Genomic DNA, 16,381 nt, shown 5'->3' with positions numbered 1-16,381 from the left:
ACAAAGTGTTGCTTAATGGTTTAAATGTGCTCAGAAATGGGGACGCCTGGGTGGCTCAGTTGGTTAAGCAGCTGCCTTCGGCTCAGGTCATGATCCCAGCGTCCTGGGATCGAGTCCCACATCGGGCTCCTTGCTCCGCAGGGAGCCTGCTTCTCCCTCTGACTCTGCCTGCCTCTCTGTCTGCCTGTGCTCGCTCTCGCTTGCTCTCTCTCTGACAAAAAAAAAAAAAAAAAAAAAGTGCTCAGAAATGAAATTATCTTTTAAAAAGTTACATAATGAGAAAGATTATATTATATTATATTATATTATATTATATTATATTATATTATATTCTGGAAGAAGAACCTATTCTAAAATTAACCTGTGTAGGCAAAGGTACTTTATGGAAAAAGCTGAATCAAGAAAAAACATGATTGGCTATCATCAGGAAGAAGAAACCCTGAAGAAATATTATGTGAAATTTTGCTAACAGACCAAAGAATGGTCAACAAAGATACCAAAAAGAATGTGTCTGTATTTCTCTGCTCTTCTGAGGAGAGGGCACTTTGAGTTTTCCCTGATTCAACTAAGTTTATTCTATGCTTATCCTTTGAAGGCTATGGTTAAAGAGCTGTTAGCAAGATAGTCCCAATCCTGGTGGAACTTAACATTTTAGGAGAGGTAACAGAAAATAAATATCAAATATAAAATGTAAGATGCTAAAAAGTGCTTTGAAGTAAAATAAGCCGTGCTAACGGGATAGAGCTAACAGAGGAGGCTATCAGCAATGGGATAGCCCAGGAAGGTGGTATCTGACAAGAGAGAATAAGAACAGAGGTCAGGAGGATCTGTGGGTAGGAACATGCTGACAAAGGGAGAGTCTGAGGCAAGGGTGCGTATGTGTTTCTGAGAGGTAACGAGAACACCTGGGTGGCTGGGACAGAATGAGCTGGGGGAGAAGTATGGGAGAGAGAGGCATGTACAGACAGATAAAAGACTTTCCTGAATTCTAAAGTATTCTAAATCCATTAATTTAGAAGTTTTCCATTTTACTGTGTCACATGAAGCCATTGGGTTTTTGTTTTTCTGTTTGTTGTTGTTGGTTTTTTTTAGGGCTCTTAGAAATCTTTTTTCATTTTGATGTAAAGCTGCCAACATGGAATGTATACAACTTGGTGAGTTTGGAGATCTGTATGTATCCATGGAACCATCACCACACTCTGAGCCATACGTACACTCATCACCTCTAATGGTTTTGTGTAGATGAGTGATAGGATTCAGCTTCCATTTTGAAAGAATCATCCTGGCTAAATAACTCAAGGTGAAGGGTAGAATGAATAAGGCTGGTCAAGAGGATGTGGCAACAGTCCAAGTGAGAGATGGCCATGAGCTGGCCCATTGCCATAAGTAACAAAATTGGTGAGAATATTGGATTTGGGATGTCTTATTTATGATTATTATTATTATTTTTTTTTTAAAGATTTTTATTTATTTATTTATTTGAGAGAGAGAGACAGTGAGAGAGAGCATGAGCGAGGAGAAGGTCAGAGAGCGAAGCAGACTCCCCATGGAGCTGGGAGCCTGATGTGGGACTCGATCCCGGGACTCCAGGATCACGCCCTGAGCCGAAGGCAGTCGTCCAACCAACTGAGCCACCCAGGCGTCCCATATGATTATTATTTTTAAATAGATTTATTCATTTACTTGAAAGAGAGAGCATGTGTGAGTGAGTGGTGGGAGGGACAGTCTGTGAGCCAAAGGAAGAGGGAGGGGGAAGGAGACTTCCCACTGAATGAGGAGCCCAACATGGTGCTCCAGCTCCCAGCCTGGAGATGATGGCCTGAGCAGAAACCAAGAGTCACATGCTCAACCAGCTGAGCCACCCAGGCTCCCCTGGGTTATATTTTAAAGTCAGAATTAATAGGACAAGAACAGGAAGTAATCTACATGATTCTATCTCATGACAGTCCATAGAAAAAAGAAAGTCAAATCTGTGGAATGCACAAGTTATCTTCTTCTTGTTATTTATAAAGCATGTTAATTTAGTAAGGTTCTTAGAAGTCCTGCAGTCACAGCCCTTTAAACTATTTAACCTAGAATTTTTCAAATCCAGTTTGACTTTGAGAATCCCTTTTTTCATGTAATAGTTATTAATAGCAACCAGAAATTGTACTTTATAAATATACTTCACAAATTGCTTCATTTAAGTTATACAAATGACTACCATTATTGCAAATTCATGGTCACCATGTATACTGCTAGATAAAATTTGGCTTATATGGATCTTGGATAAGGAGAAAATATAATTTCCAAGGAAATAAAACCTAGTTCTGTGACCATTTTTTATTAGAAAATAAGTCATTGTAATTCTGATTTAAAATTCTTTTGTTGTTATTTAGTTATCATGAACTAGTCTTCAGGAATTTGATCATTTCTAGGTATAAGGATAAAAATGAGCCATAGCCATACCTAAGGTCAGAATTTGAGCCATGGTGACCCTCCAATTTAGTGACACTACTTTGGCAAGAATCAAGAAATAGACTCAGTTTAATTTATACAGTAAGGTATACTTTTGGACTTACCTAATAATGGAAGAGTTAGCGCTGACTTTAGGGGAAGCTTGATGTGGCTTCTTTGCAAAATTGACCAGTACTAGGTTTTTCTTTCTCCCTTTTTAGTTCTGCTTCCAGGGGTTCATACCATTCTTAGCAGTCTGCCCCTTTAGTTGTCTTAAAATGGTTAAATAGGAACCTGTGCCCTCACTGTACACTGCAGAGAAGGTGAATATTTCCACAAAGATCTGAATCTCCATCACATTGAACCAACTTAGGCTATAGGAAGAACTTTGAACCAGGAGGTGGAAATGTCACAGTTAAAGTTTTGAATATTAAGATATGGTTCTGAGGGTTTCATTCCTAACATGGTCTTTTTTTTTTTCTATTAAAACAAAACAATTTCTAAGCTTTGTACTTTTTCCCATTTTTAGTAAGTTCTATTTTTATTTCCAATTTGTGCATCTTCAAAACTAATTTGATTTGTAGCAAATTCTCTAAATTGTAATAGTCTCACTTATGGAAAGTAAAATCATTATCCTCTCACAAAACTCTTTCTAAGGCAAAATAGTAACTTAAAAGTTAAATGAATCTTTTATATATCAGAATTATCCATGTCCATGTTCTGTGTTATTTCTGATTAACTTTAGTCCGTTGTTTCTGCTACTTTCACATTTCATAGGTACGTGCATATGAAACCTTAATAAGGAGCCTAAATACCTCTTTTAATCTGCCAGGGTCATGAATGGTATGAGAAAAGTTTTGTAGTCTGTGAAGCCAAGAAAACAATTCTTCGCAAGCTTTATTTACTTTTCTATATGGCTTGGGAAACTATGCCATCAATAGTTCAGGTCTTGGGGTGCCTGGGTGGCTCAGTGGGTTAAGCCTCTGCCTTCAGCTCAGGTCATGGTCTCAGGGTCCTGGGATCGAGCCCCATGTCGGGCTCTCCGCTCAGTGGGGAGCCTGTTTTCCTCTATCTCTCTCTGCCTGCCTCTCTGCCTGCTTATGATCTGTGTCAAATAAATAAATAGAATCTTAAAAAAAAAAAATTGCAGGTCTTGGTTAAAAGTCACAAAGCCTGGGTGCCTCAGTGGGTTAAGCCTCTGCCTTTGGCTCAGGTCATGATCTCAGGGTTCTGGGATGGAGCCCCACATGGGGCTCTCTGCTCAGCACGGAAACTGCTCCCTGTGCCCCCCCCCCCGCCTCTCTGCCTACTTGCAATCTCTGTCAAATAAATAAATAAAATATTTAAAAAAAGTCACAAAGAAGAAAGGATCAAGCAAGTTGGAAAGGACTGTCCTTTACTGGTATATGATGAGTCAATTAAAATGTTTCTATTGACCTCCTAATCACTGAACCATGACAACAGTAGGACAGCAAACCAATCCCCCAACACTGCATATTTTCCCCATGCCCATTCCTGTGGTACACAGTTCTATCAATGTGGGTTATGGTGGTGTCTACATCCTGGGAAGCCATATACACATTTAAAAAGAAACAGAAGTATGTGCCATATTCAAGGCACCCCACTAACTAGCAGTGGATACAATGATGAATAAGGATGATATAAAAATAATTCATTAGGAACATGAGGAAAGATGTTATTAATACCCCTGGAGTTAGATGGGCAAATAAATATGTTTTGAAAAAAGAAGTAGAGGAGGATGGGGGTAATTCTAAGATCAGGGTACCTTATAGTACAGCCACTACATGGACGATAACCTCAGCTAAGTCACTTAGCCTTTCTGGCTAGTATTTATTCAAGAGGACAGAAGCTGTGTATTTCAGCTCTGTATTCCCCTCATCTAGTACATTACCTGGCAGATACCAACCACCCACACCCCGCCCCATACCCGCACTCAACACAAAGAGAGGTTCTCAAGGCATGTTTTTATTGAAATGAAAAACTTTCTGTATTGGTTGACCTCTAAATGCTTTTTCAGTGCTAGCATTCAATGATTCTGAGACAATTTGGCATGCCCCTGTGTTACCGCGTTATCTCTGGTGTTTATGAGGAGAGCAGACCCGGAAGCTAGGAGCAGAATGATAATTCATGATTAACAGGAAAACCACCTGTCTAAAGATGTCCTTCTTGAAAAAGGTCAGCTGTTGTTGTGAGTAAATATACTTCTCCGGCAGAGTAAAATTGCTAGATTATGACTTTCTGCCTTCCCTCCATATATTTTTTTTTTCCCTTTGTACTATTGCCTTTGCAGATGTTGACTTCTTGTGAAAACGTGAAAGGTCAGAAGTGAGCTTGTTAAGGGGAGATGGAAGCATTTCTTTTTCACTTGTATTTCTATAGGCAAAAAAGATTGCGCTAGAATAGAAGTTGATCCATGTTCTTGAACTCAGGCCTCATTCTCTGCTGACGCTGCTGTCACATTGGTTAAGACCCTGGGAAGTTAAATAAAAGTTTACTCAGAATGATAATTCAGGGGCAGCAGCAGCACATGAGTGAATATGAGGAGGTCCTGTGACCTGTTAGCAGGGGTTAGTCCTACTGAACTGAGCTTTGCACTTTTGCTCAAGCAAAATTCGGCTTCCTTAGAAGTTCCTGCCTGGGAAAGAAAGTGGAAAGGAGATAAAATAATGGGGAGATTGATACAAAAAAGACAACCAAGGAAGAACCATTTCAGCTGTAGGAAACATTTCAGTTCAGCCTGAGTAAGATGAAGCCATGTCCAAATTCAAACAGGCACTTTCCTAGAATTAAGAAAGATCCAGGGGACAACTTAAACTCCTATGAGACCATTCCTCTCCAAGGTTACAGATGCCAGGCAGCCTGGTACCCACACATACACAATGGGGTGATAGTGGCTCTCTCAAGATGTTTTACCTCCCTTACTCTTTATCTCTTTAGATGGCAGCTTGCTTTACTTCTGTGTCAATCAGCCACTTACATGAAGAAAACAGTAGCTGCTAACTAAACTCACTGAAGTGTAGGTGTACCGAGGCTATGTTAATGAGCTATTTTAGCTGTTCAAAAGCGCCTCAGCCAAACTTGGGTATCAAGATGTGTTGATACAGAAGTAAGTGGATTGAGACAGTCGTTGTCAGATTTTTGGATTTTTCAGAATAAATAATATACAACTACACATATACCATACAGGCACGCTCATAAACATAATTGTTCACTTTTAGTTTTGCCAGGAATGAAAAATAAGTAAATGGTATTATTTGGTTTAATCCTTTTACATAGAGACTTTTAATACAAAACTTAGAAAGGGTATGTTTTCACAATAAATGCCAGAACTATAAATTGGACAAATTTGAATTCTGAAAAATTCATTAAGTTGACCTTATTTTCTTATGCCACACACATTTGAAAAATTAATTATGGATTGGCACCCGTCCCTGTGCTGACATTTGGATTATTATGATGTGTGGCACAAGGATCGAGATCAGGATAAATGAACCCTCTATTCTTCTGTGTGTTTTCAGTTTTCCTTTTCTTCTCCACCCCCTTCCTCCTCTTCTTTATTCTTGTCTGCCCATGCCTTGAGATGCAATGGGCATAACTCATTTTGCACCATGAGGTTGTCAGGGTTGCTGATAGCTGGATTAGGAGCCCTTTCTAGAGTTGTTTGAATAGGTCTTATCTAGGTTGTCTATCCAAGTAAGCAATGGAACAAGCTTTGAGTACTCGGCTGGGGAAGAGCAAACCAGTTGGGGTAAAGGGAGGGAGACCCTTAGCACAGAGAACGGGTCTTAAGGTCCAAGTATGAAGTTGGGGTAAAGGGTGCCTGAGTGGCTGAGGCAGTTAAGTATCTGCCGTCAGCTCAGGTCATGATCCCAGGAACTGAGCCTCAGGTCAGGCTCCCTTCTCAGCAGGGAGCCTGCTTCATCTTCTCTTTCTGCCTCTCCCCCTGCTTGTGCTTTCTCTCTCTCTCAGTCAAATAAATAAGTAAAATCTTAAAAAATTGGGGTGAGGGTGTGTTTGTGTTAGAATGTCAGGCATCAGAAGACTAGAAATTGACACCAAAAGCCACAGAAAAAAGCTTTCATGGTAGTGGACAGCCACAGGTCTGGTGTGGACAGTGGGGCTGAAGTGAAGATTGGAGTAATATCCTTGGGCAGTGACTGGTTATGATTGTTTACATGTATTTGAGAATTCTCAAGGTTTTAGATATTGTTGATTATGCTCTCATTTTTGACAAGGGCTTTTTCATATGTCAGACACCATAAAACTAGCTCTATCTATTGGAATCAAAATGTCAAGGAGTATATTCTTCCATGTTTTCAATTAGTGCATCGTATTTTTTCCTTCCTAAGTGATAGTGTAGCATGTTAGGCAAATATCAAAGGATTCTTGCATAACTGTTTGCTCATGCTCGTCATTCATTGCCTTCAAAATCACATTAAAGGGAAATGAGCCCCAAATCATTGGCTTTATTTTTATTTTAATGTGGTTTACTAACCTCTTTATGATTTTTAAACATTCACAAAGCCCAAGAGCTTTTTTATTTTCTTCTTTTTTTTTAAAAGCTAATTCTCTTCAACACGGTGATTATTTTCCACTGCTAGAATATTCCATGTAGGTGTCTTTGAGCACAGCAACACTTGTCCAATTCAACCAGTTAGTCTGGTCCACAACTCCCCACCCCCAACCTTACTCAATTTCCCTATTTCAATGAATACTTCCATTATTCTCTCAATTGCCCTAGAAGCTATTTTCATAGCAGAAGATATCTATGCTTGTTTTATCTATCCAAGTGCCAGTTTTGGATCTGAAGTATGGAGACATGGTGATGAAGAGATAACAAGGAAGGACTAAAGAAGAGGGACTGTGAAGGTGGATAGTGGAGGAGATGTGTGAGGAAGGAATGGTCTACCTGTCAGCTCCAGAAGCATCAACATTATTGAGAAGGATCAACAGGGTCTGATAGAAAGACCATGGTCTTTGGAAACATATGCCCCAACCTGCCGTATTTGTTACGTATGTACGCCAGATTCTGTTTTTAAAACTTTAGGAATGCAGAGGGAAGGTGATTTAAATAATGTAATTTAGGTCATGATTCCCACTAGCCTGCATTTTTAACAATACTAATTTGTCAGTTTTGAACATGTTCCACCTGCTGACTCCAGTGTATTCTTATTTCCTCTGAGACAAAACTCAAATTTATCAACCTCATATTTAATATCTTCTCGAGTTGGTTTTATATTTAAAAAAAAGATTTTGTTTATTTATTTGACAGAGAGGGAGAGAGAGAGGGAACACAAGCAGGGAGAGTAGGAGTGGGAGAAGCAGGATCCCCACTGAGCAGGGCACCTAATGTGGAACTCGAACCCAGGACCCTGGGATCATGCCCTGAGCCGAAGGCGGACGCTTAATAACTGAGCCACCCAGGCACGCTCAAGTTGGTTTTATCTTCTTCCAGTTTTAACTTAAGTAGATGATTTTCATCATCACACAAACATGTTTATATTTTTCCATCTTAAAAAAAAATGTGAAAGAAAGGAAAATCCTACCTGGGTTTCTCTTCCTCCTCTATCACCTGCCCCATTACTTTTCCTTCTAGACCTTTCTTTAAAGTGGCTATACTGATCATCTCTACTTTTCTCTTGATACACTTAACTTGAGCACTCTCCAATCGATTTTGCCCTGACCATGTCCCCAAACTTGCCCTCCTCAAGTTCATAGCTTCTGTGTTGCTAGATGCCATGGTTATTTTTCAATATTAATTTAATTTGATCTGTCAAAAGCATTTGAAATACTTGATCATTTCCCCCTTCTGGGAACACTTCCTTGTCTTGGCTTCTATACTCTCCTGATTTTTCTTCAACTTTTCTTTTCTCTCTTAAATTATTTTCACTGGTGTTCTGTTATGTCTCCAGCACCAGAATCATGGAGAGCTCTAGGGCTGAGTCTGTCATACTTTCCTTTTCCACCTACACTTATTTGTCAGATCATCTTTCATGGTTTTACATCACATTTATATTGTTTCTATATCTCAGGCTGAGACTCCTCCCCTAAACTTCAGTCTGATATCTCTAACTGCCCAAGTAAGAACGTTACCTGATGTCTGATATCCACATCAAGAGAAACAAATCCAGACTGAGTTCCTGAGATAGTTCCATCCAAAAGCCTAGCAAATGAAATAATAGGTCATTCATTCCTCTCTGTCTTACCCTGTCAGTCATTTGTCTGTCTTTTAGTTGCTGAGGCTAAAAACTTGGAGTCTTATTTGTTGCTGCTCTTCCTTTTGCACACCAAATCTTTAACATACATCTAGAATTTGACCACTTATGAGTGCACCCCCGCCATCTTGACCCTTTCACCATCTTCTCTCTGTTAGGCTACTAGTCTAGTTCTCTAAGTGATCTCCCTGTTTCTGTTTTTGCCTCCTGCTTCTTCCCTCAACACAGTAGATAGCTCTGTCATTTAAAAATATAGGTTGAATCAAGCTCCTCTTCTAGTTAAACCCTCTCCAATGGGTCAGGAACTAGGAATTCTTAGATTCTTTCCACATCCACAGCTCCAGCCCCCACATCTGTTTTTGCTATACCTGGTCAATATATGTGCAGACACTCATACATATGTACCTGTGTCCTCAGGTATGCATGGACACCTTTGACAAAATTACCCTGTTTTTAAAGATTTTTTAAAAATGAAAATGCATGTCTACCCATTAGAACATGAATTTTCAGTTTCCAGTTTCCTTTTGAACCACACTCTGAAGCACATTTATGACTCCTTTTTTCAACTTTGTGCTCCCTAAGTTATGGTCATTGTCTAAGCTCATGTTCTTCTAAATAAAATAATAGATAATAGAATGTCAAGGATGTTTTTTGAGCTTCTCGTATAGCATCTGTTTTCACAGATGATGAAAATAGGTCCTAAGAGGGACTGATTGGTTCACATTCACAGTGCTACTGAGTACAAAAGTCAAGAGATCAAAAATCGGAAATGGGTTTCAAGAAAAAATGCACATTTTCTACTCCATCTTGCCATAATAACTAGTATTTTCTTTTACCTTAAGCGAGTCTGAAATAGTCCTCAGTCCACAGAGCAGTGAAACTTGACTTAAGGTAGGTCAGGGATTTACCAAATATTTTGCTTTGAACGGGCTTAGATTCCTAGCAGCTATTTCCATAGTAGAAGATACACACAAGTGTTTGATCTATTCAGAGTGCCATTTTTTGATCTGAGGTATGGAAACAGGGTGGAAAAGAGCTAACAAGGAAAGGACTTAAGCACAGGGACTGTAAAGGTGGACTATGTAGAAGATGTGTGAAGAAGGAATGCTCTACCTATCAGCTCCGGAAGCATCAACATTATTGAGAAGGATCGATAGGGTCTAATAAAGAGATCTTGGATTTTGGCAACACCTATGAACTCACTATCCTGCTCTGTCATCAACAGTTGTGACCTTGGGCAAGTTACTTAATATTTCTGAGCTTTGGCTCCTCATCATACATTAATTTGGCAGCAATAATAGTATCATTGTATATTCAATTAGATAAATTAGGTAAGAAGCACTGCCTCAGAGTAGTCTCTAAATAAATGGTAGATAACAGTAACTGAGTAACGACATAGACTAATGACATAAAATTAGCAGAGAACGTATTATGTTATTAATATGACTTCTAATATCAGACCTGCAGACTGGATTTTCTTACCTGGCTCTCCTATAAATGATCACATTGATTGAATATTTGTGCTAGAACTCTGAAGATTCCTTACACAACACCATATACCTGCCTCTACTAGTCTTAATGGAGAAGTGCCTAGCACAGAGCATATAAAATCTTTTGCTTTTCTCTATTTTGGAGTTGATGTAAATGTGGCATCTATGGTGTAATGTTCCTTGCTTACAGTCTTGTACAGATCCTCAGATGATGCGTGACTGCATTTTATTTTATTTATTAAGTTTAAGCAGAAGGAACAAACCAGACAAGCCTACCTATATCATCATTTCTTCTGAGCCAATATCAAATGCCTCAGTGAGATTAATGTGATTTATATGCAGATTCTTGGAAGGAAGGGGAACTGCTGACCTCCTGTTCCACTGCCTAGAATCTCCCTGGACTCTGGAAGAGGGAGTTTAAAATATTAATGTTGTGAATAATAAATTAGAGTACATAGTAAATGAGGTATGAGCATAACAATTTTAATTAGTTTTAGGCACATTTTAATGATTGTTTGGCCATTAACTCCGGTAAACATAAAAATGCAGGGGAAAAAGATGTATGAGTTCCTTATTACTTAGCTTTGTTTTAACTGAAGCCTTTGCAAAGATGTATATCATTTTAATTTTGGTTCCAGAGGCTTTTATGTAAATTAATTGCATTGGAGAATTGGCAAGAACATTTTATTCAATTTGGAACAGCAGTGATTATAAGCTTTACATTAATATAACAACAATTTAACAATGGCTGATAGATGGGCCACAGCCATGCAATTATCAAAAGTAAGCCACTCTCTTGATCTCTAATTAGGTCTATAAGCAAATAGAATTTTGCCAGCACTAATTGCTGTATTAAAGCTGGCAGTGAGGTAGCAAGTGAGTTTGCGTTTAAGGTAGTCAGGACAGGGTGCTGTATATCCAAAGATTTTCCCATTTTCAGATTAAATCAGATATGTAATTCAATTATATATGTTGTGGAAATAGACATTTAACTGAATTGGAAAGCTTTCTCCTCCTTGTTCAATACAACCGTATGTCTTGGGAACTGCAGGCATCAGTGCTTCACGTCCAAGAATACGTGTTGGGTTAAATGTTGTCCCCACCCCCCTTCCTGTCTGCTCAGATGCATGTCGTCCTCTAATAGCTCTGACTGTAATAGTACCTCGGATATCTAGTGCTCCTTGCCAGACAAATACATAGATGGAGAAAGATATACAATTCCTGGATCTGCTGCTCCATGTTAGTAGGGATTAAAAAGCACTCAAAGGAGATTTGGGAGGCATTTGGGCACCAGGCTAGATATTATGGGACCTATTTTTAAAGAAGCCAGGAAATCCCTTTATTTCTTTCAGTCTTTGACTAAAAGGTCGGTCCATTATGCAACAAAGACTCGTTGTTTTATTTTTCACTCCAGCTTATTCCAGTGCGCACATCAATAACATTTAAAAGGAAAGGGATTTTAGTTTAGACATCAAGTTGAGTTTAAACTAGATCTAGAAAAGGCAGATTTCTAGTGAAGAGCCTGTAACATGTCAACCCAGAGAGAAAAGGCCATTTAACTGGATTTCTAGAAGGAAATTTACTTCTTTAAGTACTTCTCCATTTGGAAAGAAAATAAATCCCTCCCATCCCATACTGAATAGAAACTGATGGGCATGAGTGTCCGTGGCAAAGAACTTCATATAATCCTATCTGAGCATTTCAAATCTTCGACCAGGTCTTTGGTACCCACACGAGTGTCTATTAAGAAAAATCAGGTGCAAAGACCTGAAAGGGCAAAATTTGAAAGCAGGAGATAATTACTTGTGCAAAAGTATGTGAAATATTTATGCCATTGTATAGAGAAGCATATGAAACAGGAAGATATATATTCTTTTACCTTTGGGGTTAAGCTTCGCTGGCATTGAAAATTACTGTTCTGGGAAATCCCATGTGTTTATGCTGGCATGCATTTGTACTTGACTTCCCAGTTACTGGACAATTAGGCTGATGAATAGGTGTGTCCATAATTCAGAACAGAGATCTCAAAGAGAATCAGCCTCAATGTTTCCATTTCAGGGGTAAAGAGAGCTGTGCCAGTGAAGACAGAAAAGCTCTTCTCTGAGTTATTCTTAAGGTCTGAGGTGTCAGTGACGAGCTATGATCAAATGTGAACCCTGACCTTCACCCTGTTCTTTACCCTGACTTAGTAACACACACCTGTGGGATCTACTGTTACCCTCAGTATAAGGGATAGGCATCCCAAAAGATGAGTATCAGTTTGCACAGTGCAGATTAGAAGGAAATGCTCTCTGAGCAGAATCCTTAAAGCAGGGGAGCAAGGTTAGGAAGACCAATGTACTCAGGGAAACATCCCTGCAAAAGATCAACTTTTTGGGTACTTCTCTAGAACTGTGGGAAGAGCAATAGTGGGCGCACAGTTTAAATGTTTCTCTTTTGTTATAGTCCATCAAAATCACTACAGTCTTTTAGTAAAATCATTAATACCCATATAGCTTTGTAAGACTGTGTTGTGGGAAATAAAATTATGTAGCGACAAATATGGAAATAGCAATAGCAAAGGAAAGCATGGCCTCTCCTAGATCAACCTGTGGTCTGGAACTCAGGAAAGGAGCACCATGTCTTACTAGGAACTGTGTCCAGAGGATGTTCAGATGCTAACTGGCAGAAACTGATTATCTGGCTGTGCAGCTAGGAGAGGAAAGGCGAGACAGCTCTGGGAGAATTGTTCCTTGTGTGTGGAGGGGTGGCAGACCATGACTGTGAGGCCACCCTTCTAAGTGGTTGAAGAGAAGGGTGATAACTGTGTTTTTCTCCAGTTTTCATAATCTCAGTACTTACAAATGAACTTTCAGTGTGTGTATGTGGGGAGGAGGTGCCTGGAAAGGGCACCTCGTTGGGGACAAGTGCCATTCAAAGAGTTATCTTTTCTGGCAGGTCCTAATTGGATAACACTGCCAAAGTAGATGCGTGCGACGAGGGAAAGGCATTTTGCCACTTGTAGTTTGGTGTCTATTCAGGCAATTTGCCCTTCACAATAATGAAGAAAACGTTCTCCTTGTACTTTAATAACAACAATTTAAAAAAAAAAAAACCACACACACAATTACTCTTCCCTATCCACCGCATGCCAGAATCTTTGTTGTCTATGTGTATACATAAGTACATATAATATTTTTAAATTCTCATACCATTATAATCTCCATAGACATACTGAGGCGAAATGAGCATAAACAGCTGTTCAAGAAAATGATGAGGCCAGCATGTATATCCAAGGCTATCTGGTCCCCAGAGCTGTGCTTCTTTTTAGCAGACTGTACTCCTGCTAGATATTGGGTATGACTTGAGGCATACCAGAAAGTCTGAAAATCTAATATTCTGAAAGTCTATTGTGCTACTTACCTAGGATATTATGCTAGCATTATGTTTTGGTAAAATGTCAGTTTGGGTTGGTGGAAAGTGCACTGTGTCCCAACAGAATAGCCAGATGTTTGGACTTCAGGATGATTGCAGGTGGGGAGAGAGCTGTATGGGGGAGGGAAGGCTCTAGAATAAATGGCCATCAAGTTTTCCTTCCTTATAAGGTTGAATATTTGTTTGATGTTATTTGTATCAAGACGTTTTTCTGGAAAGATAATGTATTAGCCTCTCACATATTAGTAGGACTAATATCTGTTTATCAGTCTCTTACCATCTAGAAGCTGCCTCTTAAACAAATGGAATAGAATGGGCAAGTCATTGTGAGTTACAGTAGGGTAGAAGAGACCGTCGTTTGGGAGGGTAGTAAGGTGTTACAGAAAACCACGTTTAGAGCCCTTTAGAGACTATGTGATCTGGGTGTCAAGTGTGCTGAGTAGCGGCACCTGGGTGGCTCAGTTGGGCAAGCATCTGACTCTTGGTTTTAGCTTGGGTTATGATCTCAGGGTCCTGGCATGGAGCCAGTAAGGAATCTGGTTGCGGATTCTCTGCCCCTCTCCCCTAATATAAATAAATAAATCTTTTAAAAAATATATGTAGCGAGTAACTATAGATGGGAAGGAGAGATGGACAATAGAGATACCATCTTTAGAAGTTGTTTCTTGAAGTGGCTCTCCATAGTCCTGAGACTTAGGGAGGCTGACGATACAGAGCTTTGGCTTTGAGTCTTAATCCCAGTTTTTACTTACTTGTGCTTTGCTTTGTCTGCTGTTTTTTTGAGTCCTTGACTTATAGGCCAGTGATAACTTATAGAGGAAAAAATCCCTGATTCTGAGAATCAGCCAGGGAGTCAAGAAGCCACTGAAAGTTGAACTCCTTGGTTTCATGCCTCCTGTTCTAGCCTCCTGTTAGTACTTCAGAGTTCTAGCAAGGTCTTCCTTCCAGAATTCTATTGGCAATTTACTTGGCAAGAGGTATGAATCATTGGACTAAGGCTAAATGGTCACCTTTTTAATTTTAATGTTCCTGCCCTTAATTAGTAGTTTAGTCTTCCAGACCTTCATTTGTTACACTTAAATGGATTTTGTAATTAGCTTTGCATCCCAGTCCGGTTTGTTGCCCCATCCCAGTTCAGAAAAGCAAACAATTAGATCTCGTTTCCCATCCTTCCTACTTTCTTGGAATAACTGCCCTATTGGTAATTGCTTAAACACAACTAATACAATCCAACAAAGTTCATAGCTGGGCACAGCTAATTTACTTAGTGAGAAGATGATTGAATTTATTAAGCATTTGGCCCAATCCAGCTCCTAACAAATGCATTTTGAGGATATGACAGTCCTGGTGAGTGAGTTAAAGACTTATTATTTGGACTGCTACTGTCCTTGTATGGAAACTCTGATTCTTGTCAAGTCCATTAGCTGCTTTACAAAACAAGGGCTGTCATTTCATTAGGCTGCTCCACACATATCAACAGCTCCAGGGTGAATTCTGATCACTTCTTGTCTATGTCACAATTCCTTCTGAAAGCCAGCAGTCTATAAGTCTTCACTGTTCAGGGAGGTACCATGAGTCTAAATGAAAAAGCAATACAGTTAAATCAAAAAATCATAAAAAAGCTAGATTTTAAAAAGTTTTCCTTTTGTCTAATTTTGTTTTGTTTATCAAAGAAAGAACCAAAAAATACTGATATTGGAGCATTACCTCAGTTTACTTTTTAGTTAAGGACAGAACAGGGATGGGAACTCCAGATCTTCCCTCTTTCATTCTAGTGTTCTGCGAAATCGGTCTGTCCCTCTGGTGTTCTGCATAGATTAATTTCTTCAGTTCTCCATTTACCTAGTATTTATTGAGCTCTTTTATGCTAGGTGCTACTGTAGTGTTGGAGTTAGATCAGTGAATAAAACTAAGTCCTTGCCTTCATGGAACTTAAGTTCTAGCGAGGTCAACTAACAAATCAATTGAAAAATATAATCTCCTATTGGATGAAGTAAAATGAGTCAGGATAATGGGGTTGGAGAGTAACAGGGTGTCCTTTAAGATAATGTGTGAGAAAAAGCCTCTTTGAGGCTGGGTTATAAGAACAGTGATTTGGCTAAACTGAGGGTGAAAAACAAGCCACCCAGAGAGGGAAATTGCAAAGGCCCTGAGGCAAAAATAAATGTGGTGTGTTTCTGTTCACAGAATAGCAATGAGGCCGGTGTGTCCAAAACAGTGAGGGTGGCTAAGCATAGTAGGAGATGAGCACAGAGTTATAGATGATTATTTCCAGTTCCTTTATGGGTAGAATTACAATTCCAGTGACAGGAGAAAGAGAACATTTATCCTATCAAGAAGACTGATACGTGGCTGCATAATCCCGGAAACATTACATTTTCTCAACGATGAGAGAAAAGCCAAATTCAATCCAACTCAGGCCAGAAGTATGTCTTAATTTCAATCTAAATGGGCTGAACACCGATTGTATGCAAGGTTCTGGAAGACCTACAGTGAAGCAGAGACTCATTTTGAAATGAATGACATGAATTGAAAAGAAAAATGAATGAAAAAAATAGGACAAGTAAAAGAAAAGATTAATGAAACTGAATATACCACGGAAGGTAGAAAGGGTGCTGGGGGAGGTTCAGTGGGAGGATGGGTGTCATTTGCTGAAGGAGGTGGACATGGGTGATGCAGAAGTGACTACAGACGAGGAGTAAAGGAAGAGCAGGGCACTGACGAGTAGAGCCAGCTGCCTGGGAGCCCATGACAAGCTGAGGAAATAGCACGAGTCAAGATGGGAAGATGAAAATGGGGTTGGTG

The sequence above is a fragment of the Neovison vison genome, chromosome 11, assembly GCF_020171115.1.
Source record: "Neovison vison isolate M4711 chromosome 11, ASM_NN_V1, whole genome shotgun sequence".
NCBI classification, from domain to species: Eukaryota; Metazoa; Chordata; class Mammalia; order Carnivora; family Mustelidae; genus Neogale; species Neogale vison.
This window is presented reverse-complemented; position numbering follows the sequence as displayed.